Source organism: Bubalus bubalis, chromosome 20 (genome assembly GCF_019923935.1).
Source record: "Bubalus bubalis isolate 160015118507 breed Murrah chromosome 20, NDDB_SH_1, whole genome shotgun sequence".
In the NCBI taxonomy this organism is placed as follows: Eukaryota; Metazoa; Chordata; class Mammalia; order Artiodactyla; family Bovidae; genus Bubalus; species Bubalus bubalis.
In genome coordinates this window covers 25,539,581-25,552,690 of record NC_059176.1, presented here as the reverse complement: position 1 = coordinate 25,552,690, position 13,110 = coordinate 25,539,581, and positions in this window count along the sequence as shown.

The following is a 13,110-nucleotide window of genomic DNA, read 5'->3' as shown; positions in this document are numbered from 1 at the left end:
AATGGGCCCCGACGTCACACACACCTTCAGGAATGAAGATGCACGATTAACATGTGACGTGATACTATTAAATGGCCTGCTATTTAAATGTTAAAAGGTTTATATTAGTAGGTTAAGTAGCTTTCTGCTACACTTTAAAGCTTTGATGGTTGACAACTATTTATTTAGAAATATCAAGTACTGTTCAAGAGCTATATAGTGGGTATAGAAAGCCAGATAGACTGAGATCTGCCTTCATAAAGTACCCAGTAACTACCAGGGAAGAGAAGCAGGTTAATTGATTACAGTGAGATGTAGTAAAGGGTATTTTTATGTTTTGTGTAGGATGCTATGATAGCCCAGGAAAAATCACATTGGGATTGTAAAAGCCTTTGGGGAAATGGTGCTTGAGCTGATTATTAAAGGACAAGTAGAAATGGGAGGATGAATGGGGTGGAGTGGATATTACAAACACTGGACTATGGATCCCCTATATGAATGCCTGGTGCTTTTAAAGAGCTGGAAGAACTTCCCTGAAAAGAGAAAAAAGAAAGGCTGAAAAGAAAAGGAAAATAGTGTAGATAGCAGCAAGAGGTAGATAGTAACCAGGGACTATAACCTAAAAGACCTTGTTTGAGGAGCTAAAGAATTTTTAACTTACTGTCCAAAAGTTAAAAGAACCAGTAGCTTAGTAAGATTTGCTTTTGGGATAAGACATGAGTATTAGCAGTAGACTGGAGGAAAAGAAGATCCAGTTGGAGACCGTAAGAGGTAGAAACTATAAAAGTATACTATAAACCACACTCACTTGGGGCCTCCTTATCCTTGAGAGATCTGAGTACTCTTGTCTCTCCCACTTCTGAATCTTCCTGTGTTGGGCTTCTCTCTCTCTCTCATCCTGAGCTATCTCTTCAGATCTGTTTGGGCAGGCAAACTCTGTTCCTTTCTCTTTAAGAACCCCAAGTATCTCAGCCCTTGGTGATGCTTGGTTAAGTTTACACAAAGTTGGAAGCATCATCACTCATAGCTACCCTTCCCAATGCCAGGTCTCTAAGTGCCATTCCTACCATGTGGTCCTCCCTACTGTATGTAGCTCCCCAGTCCACTGCATCTCTTCAGGAGAGCAGCCCCAGCAAGTCAGTTTCCATCCCTCAGCTTCCCCAGGATTCCAGTGAACATAACCCCCACCTCCACCCCATCTCTGTACAGTTGATGACTGACTAGAAGTGGTGAAAAGAGGCTGGGATCCTGGATAATGACAATATTCACAAAGAGTCCAAGAGGAAAAGTCTGGCTGAAAAGACATGAATGCTGTTAGGAAGAGGCTGAATCTGAGGTACCTGAGAGACACTTAAATGGAGGTATACAGGGGGCAGTTAGGCACATGGGTCTGGAACTCAGTAGAGAAGCCTGAACAGAAGCTAGAGGCATGTGGATTTTCAGTACGTGCTGGTAATTGAAGCCATGACTGCAGACGGGGCAGCCAGGGAAAGCAATCAGAGTGGGAAGAGCAGACTGAAGCAACTCTGCATTTAGGAGATGAAAGTCCAAAGGGACCCAATAAAGGGAACTCAGAAGGAGCTAACAGATTTGACAGCAAAGAGGACTAGCCAAATAGGCAAAGCCAAAGGAGGAAGGGACAACCAGCAGGGAGGACAAGAAAAAGAGGAAGGGACTTACCAATTTGTTTTGCCCACATGGGGCTCAACTGATGACTCATTGATTGTGGAGTGATAAGGGCAGAAACCAGATTAGAGAGGGAATGAGAGGTAACAAAAGAAGAGATAGGATCAGACTTATCTTTGCAGGAAGGAGAGAGAGGATGATGAGGGTTTTTTGTTTAGTTTGATTTTCAGATGGGAAAGTGTGAGCAAGTTTATGAGCTTAGAGTAAAGATACAAGTGAAAATGGTGGAATGGCGGGGGCAGGGAGGGGGGCACAAATCTACAGGCTTAATAAACAGGAATTGGTAGCTCTTTTCCTAAGAGAGGAAAAAGGGAGCCAGATGGACATGAACATGGAAGAGTAAGTTAAGGAACTCCCTACTTGACAGCCTCAGTCTCAATCAGGCAGAAAGGACTTCTTAAAGGACTTCTTAGAGCCTTAAAGTAAGGCTTCTGTAAAGAGTGAGCAAGACGTTGAGGTAAACAGTTGGAAAAGGAAAAGGGGGAATGGGAGAAATTTCCTAAACCTGCGGAGGGATCATCGGACAGAAAAAGCACATCAGTTTCACCATCAAGCCACAGGACCCATGGATGGAACCAGAGAGGATGAATTAGGAGTCTTGCTCCAGGGTGGAGTCTGTCTGACAGAGTACAAGCGAAAGACAAGGAAGCAAGAAGGTTGGTGGGAAGAGAATCATTGGTGTAAGGGCTGTGAGAATTGGATCAGAGATGGGAGTAAATGCAGAATAGTAAAAATGCGATTGTCAAGAGCTGTGCAAGGTTGGGAACTGTAGGAGTACACGGTGGGAGAGCTTCTGTCCTGGAGGAGACATCCTGCCGAATATCCTGCCAAAGCTTGAGATCATAGAGATGAGCCAGACAAGGCAAGGAGAGGCACGAGCTATAACCGTGGGACAGGCAGCCAGAGTAGGGCGGAGGGGAAGGAAGGGACTGTCATCGCCAATGGTGTTGGCAGGACTGGGCACACGAAAGTTGAAGTGGACACATGAAGTCCAGGACGGTGGCAGGACTAAGGACAGAGAGGAAAAAACTGGAGACCAAACATCAAAGACTTCAGGGAGTGCAGAGAAAGCTCAGAGAGAAGTGGAATGGAGGGGGCAAAGCCCAGTGGCATGTGGTCTCTCTTAGGAAGCAGTAAGAAGGCCAAGAAGGCCAACCCGCTGTGCCTCCAGTAGAGGGGAGATGGGCTTGTCCACAGAGGGCAGAAGAGAGGTGGAATGCTCACGACGAGGTCAACAGTAGACTTTGTTTATATGGGAAAGGAGAACCTGGCCCAAGAGAGGGTTGGCAAGGAGGGCTCAGTGCAAGAATGTGTCTGGAAGAAAGAAATGTCAGAGCAGAATGGGAAGGTGGGAACTGGTACCCTAGGGAGGTAGTGCTGACAGCAACATGGGCCAGGCTAACCTCCAGATCTGGCTTCCAGAAACATCAGTGTGGACACAGCAGGACTGAAGTGGTGTTGAGGTACTTTGATCTCCAGGCCAGAAACTATGTACCAGTTTTAATACCCTTGTCTTCTCCCCTCCCCAAACCCCCAACTTCTCTCCCTAAGAGTAATATGGAATCATTCTACCAAGCATCATTTTTTTTTTTTTCTTGGAGGGGTGGGGGGTGGTGGGAGGTGGAGCTGCACAGCATGCGGGATCTTAATACCCCGATCAAGGAGTGATTTTCTGCCCTCTGCAGTGGAAGCTTGGAGGACTCACCCCTGAACCACCAGCAAAGTCCCTGTTTCAGTTCCAAGTATTAGATTTGCCTCCTTTGGTAGGATCTGCACACAGTCTCACTCTTACGATGATGAGCTGGTCATTGTCATCCAAACTTTCCTTATCAACTACCATTGCCTACTTCGGCTTGAAAACTTTTCATTCTGAAAATACTTGCAGCCTATGAGAGAGAATGGCAAGAGAAGAGAATTATCAAGAACTTGTTTGCATCCTGAAAGTTTTCACTTAAACCATCTTTTCAGTTAAAATGACTCAGTAGTTCACCAATCCATTCACTGACCGTCCATCATACGGCAGCTGTGCCAATGCTGGGTTGCAGAAAGACCAATGCAATGTGACCTCCGCCCTCCAAGTTTATCATCTGGTGAGAAACATGTCCCTGTGCCCCATGGAAAGAATGTTACAATTTTGTTTAAAACTGCAGTGGGTGCTTTCTTCCCCAGGGGCTGTAGAGAGTGGCAGGGCAGGTCACCAAGAGCCACACATGGCAAGGAAATGTGGGATTCATCCTGCTTGCTAGGTTTTCACAATACTTCTGGACCAGTAGCCACAGTAACCTCCATGTTCTGGACCCCAGCCCCTCCTCAGGGGCTGAGCAGAGCCTCTGGTGGCTGAGCTGTGCCAGGAGCAATGAGGTTATCATCTGTGCGTGAAAGAGAAAGAAAATGAGAGGATGAGAAGCAGAGGCTCTGGGGTCAGCAAAGGTGAGAGCTGGTTCTGAGGGTAGAGAAAATGCTGGTCTGGTGGCTTGGTGCGGAGAGGAAAGGGGTCGAGCAAGGCTAGTCAATGAGTATAAACTAAGGAAAACCCTCCAAACATGTTGCACAATGTCTCAAAATACAGCAAGGGCTTGATACAATTCTTGTGCGTTTTCACTACAGCAGATACAGAGCAGCACAAAACAGAAAGTTCACATTCATAATAGAATGACTATCAACACTTGCTCCATACACAATTTGTTCAAATGGATTGTTTTTATGGAATAAGAACTGAGTTCAGCAAATTCATTTGCTTCCAAATGGGGTAGAATCCACTTTGGGGTTTCCCTCAGGTCCTGGTGGCTCAGTGGTAAAGAATCTGCCTGTAATGCAGCAGACCTGGGTTCAATCCTTGCATTGGAAAGATCCCCTGGAGAAGGGAATGGCTACCCACTCCAGTAGTCTGGGCAGGGAGAATTCCATGGACTGTACAGTCCATGGGGTTGCAAAGAGTCAGACACAACTGAGCAACTTTCACTTTCAGCAATGTTATATGTAAAGGCAAATACGCCTTACCAATTAGTTTAAATATGGCAAGTAATTTGATTCAACAGAAAGAAGCTACAAGAAAGCTGATTTAACCATGACATTTTTTCATTCATGCATACATTTAGCAAATCCTTATGGAATTCTTACTATGCACTAGGTATCAAAGACTGATTTCGAATACTCCCATCTTTTTTGGCACTAGTAACGCCAAGGAGAGGATGCAGTGGCCCTAGTAGATCAGGAACCCTGGCATCAGCCAACAGGAAGTCCAGAGCCAGCGCTCTCTGTGGTTTCCTAGGAAATGAGCAGCAGGAAGCGAGGGGCTTATTCCACAAACACAAAGGCTGCACCGTCAGCTCCATCCGTCCCCACTATGACCTCAAGTCCTCAAGGAAATGAAAACCTGCTCTCTTTCAAAAGGCACACCTCTTGGTGCTGTTGCAGGAAAATGGGGTGCAAGAGGATGTTGGATGAGTCCTGGGATGCGCCATCAAGTGAGGGTCCTTGGCTTGTCACAGGAAAGAATTTAAAAGGAAGCCAATGTAAAGAGATAGCAAGTTAATCTGTTAGACAGAAATACACTCCATAGGCAGAGTCTGGACAGTCTGAGAATGCCGAAGGTGTGGAGACGGTTAGTTTTTACGGGCTGGTTAATTTCATACTCTAATGAGTGGGAAGATTACTCCAACATTTTGGGGAAAGAGTAGGATTTCCAGGATTTGGGCCACTGTGCACTTTTTGGTCTTTTGTGGCTGGCCTAGGAACCGTCTTGGCACCTGTGTGTATGTATTTAGCTTATGCTAATATATTACAATGAGTGTATAATGAAGCTCAAGGTTTACTGGAAGTTGAATCTTCCACCATCTCGGTCTTAACCAGTTCTAACCAGTTTGTGTTGTATTCTGTTCTTAATGGTTGTGTCATTCTTTTAATGGTTGTGTCCTGTTCCCTTCCTTCCTGTCCCAATGCTGTCCACAGGTTTGTGGGACTAGAAGGATGATACAATCATACCTTCCTCCACCCAGAGGTCAAAGAGTTCATCCAAATACCCCTACCAACCAACCAATTGTGTGTCAGAGCAGGTAGAAGGGGCCTGAGGGAAAGAGACCCAGATGGTGGAAGGAAATGACCTCAAAGGAGACTGCACCTTGAGAAGTTTGAGGCTGAGGAAGCAAGGAGACTGGGGAGGTGGAGAAACCTGAGGAGATGGAGGTACATAGCTTGCTGGGACACGAGAAAGGCAGGGAGCAGTGTCGAGCTGGAAGGGAGGGGTCCTGAAGGTAGATCCAAAAACAAGAGCCAAAAGTACTCTTTCGGCTGCCCACTGTTGCAAACCTGCAAGTCTCTTGAGCAAATGAACGTAAACCAGAGGCCCTACTTAAGTCTCACATTAACAGTTCCTCAGTTCAGTTCAGTTGCTTAGTTGTGTCCCACTCTTTGCAAACCCATGGACTGCAGCACGCCAGGCTTCCCTGTCCATCACCAACCCCAGAACTTGCTCAAACTCATGTCCATCAAGTCGGTGATACCATCAAACCATCTCATTCTCTGTCTTCCCCTTCTCCTCCTGCCTTCAATCTTCCCCAGCATCAGGATCTTTTCCAATGAGTCAGTTCTTCGTATCAGGTGGCCAAAGTATTGGAGGTTCAGCTTTGGCATCGGCCCTTCCAATGAATATTCAGGACTGATTTCCTTTAGGATTGACTGGCTTGATCATCTTGCAGTCCAAGGGATTCTCAAGAGTCTTCTTCAACACCACATTTCAAAAGCATCAATTCAGCACTAGACTTTCTTTAAGGTCCAACTCTCACATCCATACAGGACTACTGGAAAAACCATAGCTTTGACTAGATGGACCTTTGCTGGCAAAGTAATGTCTCTGCTTTTTAATATGCTGTCTAGGTTGGTCATAGCTTTTCTTCCAAGGAGCAAGTGTCTTTTAATTTCATGGCTGCAGTCACCATCTGCAGTGATTTTGAGCCCAAGAAAATAGAGTTTCTCACTGTTTCCACTGTTTCCCCATCTATTTGCCATGAAGTGATAGGACCAGATGCCATGATCTTCGTTTTCTGAATGTTGAGTTTTAAGCCAGCTTTTTTGCTCTCCTCTTTCACTTTCATCAAGAGGCTCTTTAGTTCTTCTTCACTTTCTGGTATCATCTGCATATCTGAGGTTATTGATATTTCTCCCAGCAGTCTTGATTCCAGTTTGTGCTTCATCCAGCCCAGCATTTTGCGTGATGTACTCTGCATATAAAGTAAATAAGTAGGGTGACAATATACAGCCTTGATGTACTCCTCTCCCAATTTACAACCAGTCCATGTTTCCATGTCCGGTTCTAACTGTTGCTTCTTGACCTGCATACAGATTTCTCAGGAGGCAGGTCAGGTGGTCTAGTATTCCCATCTCTTTAAGAATTTTCCACAGTTTGTGTGATCTACACAGTCAAAGGCTTTGGCATAATCAATAAGCAGAAGTAGATGTTTTTCTGGAATTTTCTTGCTTTTTCAATGATCCAGCGGATGTTGGCAATCTGATCTCTGGTTCCTCTGCCTTTTCTAAACCCAGCTTGGATATCTGAAAGTTCACAGTTCACATACTATTGAAGCCTGGCTTGGAGAATTTTGAGCATTACTTTGCTAGCGTGTGAGATGAGTGCAATTGTGTGGTAGTTTGAACATTCTTTGGCATTGCCCTTCTTTGGGATTGGGATGAAAACTGCCCTTTTCCAGTCCTGTGGCCACTGCTGAGTTTTCCAAATTTGCTGGCATATTGAGTGCAGCACTTTCACAGCATCATCTTTTAGGATTTTAAATAACTCAACTGGAATTCCATCACCTCCACTAGCTTTGTTCGTAGTGATGCTTTCTAAGCTCCTACTTTCTCTAATCCAATCTACTTTCCAAGTACAAATAGAATAATGATTTCCCACTTAGTTTCCTTATATTGCAAATAAATATCCATCCTTGTCAGTGGTGTCATTCTATGTAGTCTTTATAATAACTCCCTATATAAATATAGAAATACAGTTTTAAAACCCTGCTGTATATATATGCATGCATGCTAAGTTGCTTCAGTTGTGTCTGACTCTTTGTGACCTTATGGACTATAGCCCACCAGGTTCCTCTGTCTATGGGATTCTCCAGGCAAGAATATTGGAGTGGGTTGCCATGTCATGCTCCAGGGGATCTTCCTGATCCAGGGATCAAACCCTTGTCTCTTACATCTCCTGCATTGGCAGGCAGGTTCTTTACCACCTGGGAAGCCCAAGTGTGTGTGTGTGTGTGTGTGTGTGTACACACACATATGTAAACAAAAATAATTTTATTTCTTTCAAACTCCAATCCAGGGGGATCTGTCAAATCTCTTCATGCTAGATGTGAGGTCACTTAATGATATCTTGGCCACATTCCAAGGTTTTCTTGTCATTTTTGTCTGTAGAAGAGTCTAAAAGTGAATTATTTTGACAGGTGATCATCAATTTTAGGGCCTGAAATTTTCAAGTCTAAAATTCACAGGCAGGGACTTCCCTGGTGGTCCAGTGGTTAAGACTGCATGCTTCCAATGAAGGAGGTGCAGGTTTGATCCCTGATCAGAAAACTAAGAGCCCATATGCCACATGGCATGCCCAGAAAATAAAACTTTAAAAAATTAATATTCACAGGCAAGATATTTGGCTACTTAGGGAGATATTTAAACTGACCAGCAGTTCACCTGTGAGGCAGAATTCTACAAAATAATCATTTTGTAAATCCCCCTTATATGACTCTGAAAAATGTCAAATAAGTTTTGAACTGTGCTGTTTATTCCAGACATAAATAAATCAACTTAAGGTCCTGGAAAAACTTGTCCAAAGCTTAAGGTGGATGAGGTTTCCAACTCTTTGCTTAAATTGCACATCTGCTCATTAAAACTAATTAGTATTTTCTATCATTAATGCTGGAACACCAAGCTTCCTACTGATGAATTTCAATCCCATCTGGAACATATATCACACAGGCCAGGGATTCAGAAGCAGTTGCCCTGTATCATTATGTCACATTACATGTTATCTCATTACAATTTTATAAATTATATGTATAATAAAAGCTGGATTGATAATCTGACATTGCCCTAACAAGTTCTAGGAATTGGTATCTCTGATATTCTCCTAAAATAAATCTGCTAGCCAACTACTAATACTGAAATTCAACCAATGTCAATACACTCTGAAGACCTGTCAGAGTTCTTTCAGAGTCTTCAGATAAGCAGAGTAAGACAAGAAAAAAAAAATCTTTCTCCCAGTATTCAAAAATAAGAAAGGCTTCAGAGATTCATAAGAAATTTATTTTAAAAAATAATAAAATTTAGGATACTGATTTAGGGCTGTTGTATTTTTATGCAAGGGATGTGTTCCTAAAGATTTTATATAATTTAAAACATTAATTTAAGACAGAGCCTGACCAAGTGTAGCCTTTATTTTTGCTTATATGATAAAGAAGAAATGCCATGTAGCAATGCTTAAATTAAGTTTACAATTTACTAACTCCACTGAAACAGGGGGGAAGGGGGCAGGGCACAACACTTAAAGAATGACATAGCTCTTGATGATACAGCATATACTGGTTAGAAACCACTAAGCCCAGGGTGGTGGAAGATTCAGCTTCCAGTAGGTCTTGAGCCTCATTATATGCTCATTGTAAACATTAGCATATGCTAAATACACACCTACAGGTACCATGACAGTTCTGAGGCCAACTATAAAAGGCCAAAAAGTGGGCAGTTGCCCAAATCCTGCAGATCCAGCCTGTTCCCCAAAATAGTTGGAATAATCCTCCTACTTGTTAGCCTATGAAATTACCCAGCCCATAAAACTAAGCACTCTGTATTTTGGGGCCGCTCTCGCCTTTTGAGCGGGACAGCATTCTGTCCTTCTCAAATTTCATGATTCCCTGTTCTTTTAAAATGTAGTAACAGCTGCAGTGTGTGCCAGCCGCAGGACTCTTCACTTGATTTTTTTCTCACATTTTGGATAACATCTTCACTCTGATGACTAAGCGTCCTCCCTAGCCCCTTTCCTTTCCCCACCATCCCAGCCTAATTCCCAGTCTTGCTTCCTGTCTACCTTGCCCCTCCAATAATCCTGGCCCTGAACACCACCCTCACCTGGCTTTCATTTCACTTCTCACTGGTGCCCACCTGCTGCTACTGCCAGGTGCCAAGAGGCTCAGTCCCCTGGCTGGGCCCCCTCACACAGCCTCCTCCTCGTGGGCTCTGGCTTCCAGCCTTCCCAGGCAGATGTAATATTCATGACAACATTTCTGAATCCTCTATAATTCAACCAAATGGATTAAACTTCTGCTAAATCCAGGTGTGTGAATGATGGTGACTCGAAGGTGGGCAGGTGGGGCCTCCATTAAAAGAGTGCATGGTCTACTGGGGAAAACAGTGTGTAAGAGGCTGTGACTCTCCTGCGTGGGGTGTGAGGGTGTCAAGAAGGCAGAAGAGGTGACATTCCACCTTGGCCTCGAAGGGTGTGTCTGACTCCCCAGTTAGAAATGGGGAGAAGGGTGACATGTGGAGACATTCCAGGCAGAACACTGCCTGGGTCGGAGGCACGGAGGACATAAAAGGCTTTGGTTTCTTCAGAATACCAAGCACACCAGTGCTGTTAGAGACTGAGTTCTCACTAAATGTTTCCAATTATGAAATGTTTTCCCCATTCTAGCTAAGGGAAGAAAAGATTTTATAGGACAGAACTTGAGTGTGTGCTCATGCAGATCCTTACCAAGGGTAAACCTTATCCTTGAAAGTATTGAACAGATCCTTTTTGTAAATATCTCAAAGTCAATTTCAATCAGAGGACAATCCAGTCACTCATGTGGGTTATCAAACTGGTTCATGCTCTAGGGAAAAAGTAAAAATAGATGACCCAGTGAGTCTCTTTCATGCTGTATGGAGTAAAAAAGTGATGAAACTGATCTTCTTGGCCTCATAAAGAGACCCAGAAGGCAATTTTAAAAGCTAGTGACCAAACTGGAAATATAGCAATTATCCTAGACCACTCCTTCAGCCTCTACCTTCACTGGAAATTACTAACCAAGATCTGTAATCATTTGCCTAACCACTGAATGACTCCATTGTCCTGGCCACCTTCCTCCTTTCCTTCTCAGCCCCTACCTCAGGTTAATTCTCACCTGATGGACCAAAGGTGCACCATGACTAACAGGTTATTTGATTGGGCAGTGATGGCGAAACCAGGTTGCCATTTTCTATCTTGATGAGAAATGTTCAATTGTCATGTTCCTGTAGAACATGCGGAACTGTGGGCTACATTTCAACATGCACACATACAGTTCATGTACTGGACAGTTATCACACTGCTGAGAGTTGTAAGTGTGTACAGGACACACACTACTATATATAAAATAGATTGATAACGAGGTCCTACTCTATAGTACAGGGAACTATATCAATACCTTGTAATAACTTATAATGGGAAAGAATCACATATATATAATTACGTATATATATTTACGAACTGAATTACTATATTGTATACCTGAAACTAACACAACATTGCAAATCAAGTACACTTCAATTTAAAAAAGAAAAAAGTGCCTCTAGTACCTCTAGGAATTCAGGGAGGAGGGTGCATATTCCCTTGAACACCTCCCACCTCACTGTCCAGTTTGTGCAGAGAAGTACATTAGCCTCACACCTCATCTTCCTATTTTGTCCCAGAAGCCAGTCCTTCCTCACTACTGCCAGAATCGACTTTCCAAGAACCTTTCCACAACTTTCTTCACCTGAGCATGGTAGGCAAGGCTCCTCCCCACCCCCAGCCCACTGAGCCATCCCTGCTCTCTGTGGCACTCTCTTCTCACTCCCTCCCTACATGAAAGCATTTTTATCAGCTCTGCCAGGAGGCATCTGAGCGCTCACTCCTGCCCCCCTGGCAAACTCCAGCTCACCATTCAGCGAGCAGCTCCACAGCTCCCTCCGCAGGCGCCCTCGCCTCTCCTTCAGACCCCCAGCAGCCCTCCCGCCCCACAGGGAACCAGCACTGTACTGCCCACCAGAGCACCTGCTACCTGGGTGTCACTGTCCACCGATCAGTGAGCTCCTGGAGGACGGCCCTAGGTGTCTTCATCTTTAGGTGCCCAGCAGTGTTTGGGACAAAACAGATTCTCAACAAATGTTTGAGAAGGAATAAACAGAAGAATGAAGAGCTCTGAAAATATTTTAGCAACAACAGCATCAGAAAAACACACACACACGCACGCACAAACACAAAAAGACAGAGAGAGAAATAAGCACACAATTTCCCAAACTCAGTGCTATTAAGAATAAAATTATTTTAAAAGATAATGGCATGGCATACTTATATTGGATATTGCAGGCAGAAAGTCATGCTTTGACTTTTTTTTAATATAAAAGTTTCAGTGATATCTCCTGATTTTAAAGATATTTAAAGTGTGTTATACTTAAATAAGGGCTTCCCTGGTGGCTCAGAGGTTAAAGCATCTGCCCCCAATGCGGGAGACCTGGGTTTGATCCCTGGGTCGGGAAGATCCCCTGGAGAAGGAAATGGTAACCCACCCCAGTATTCTTGCCTGGAGAATCCCATGGATGGAGAATCCTGGTAGGCTACAGTCCATGGGGTCACAAAGAGTTGGACACGACTGAGTGACTTCACTCACTCACTCATACTTAAATACGTAATGTGCTCAGTTGTGCATGCTCAGTAGCTCAGTCGTGTCCGACACTTTGCAACCCCATGGACTGTAGCCCACAAGGTTCCTCTGTCCATAGGATTTCCCAGCAAGAACACTGGAGTGGGTTGCCATTTCTTTCCCAGGGGATCTTCCCAACCCAGGGATCGAACCTGCGTCTCTTGCATCTCCTGCATTGACAGGTAGATTTGTTACCTGGGAAGCCCCTAAATATCTAATAGTCATGACTAATTAAGCCAGAAATGGTCACTTTCTTCTCCTTGTTCCAGCTTGAAGTAAAGATATAAATCAGAAGATACAAAAATTTGGTGACTAGCAAATGCAAAAATCTGATGTACAGGTATCATTCTAAGTACTTAAAATATACATCAAATCAACCAACTACAAGGCATTTTTTGCCTTCTCTGCCAGCTTTTTCGCCTCCTTCTCAGGTCAGCCCAGCTAACAGCTCATGCAGTGAACTTCATCAATGTGTTGTGCGGGCACTGAGCTCGATGATCCCTACACCCACCCCTCCCCAAGTCTGAGGAACACTAGGTCTGGTCTGAAGACTTCCCTGGATGTAACTGCCCAGATGAAGGGCTCTTCCCATTCCAACCAAGAGCATCTTGCCATTTTCCTGGGCATGATTTGCTCATCCCCAACTTAGAGCCTCCATAAATGCTGTCCTCTGGAAAGCTTCTCTCCCAAGAAAGCCAATGTATCTTCCTCCTGTCAGTCGGTGGCTCCCATTCAGGGGTGATTTTGCCCTCCAGGG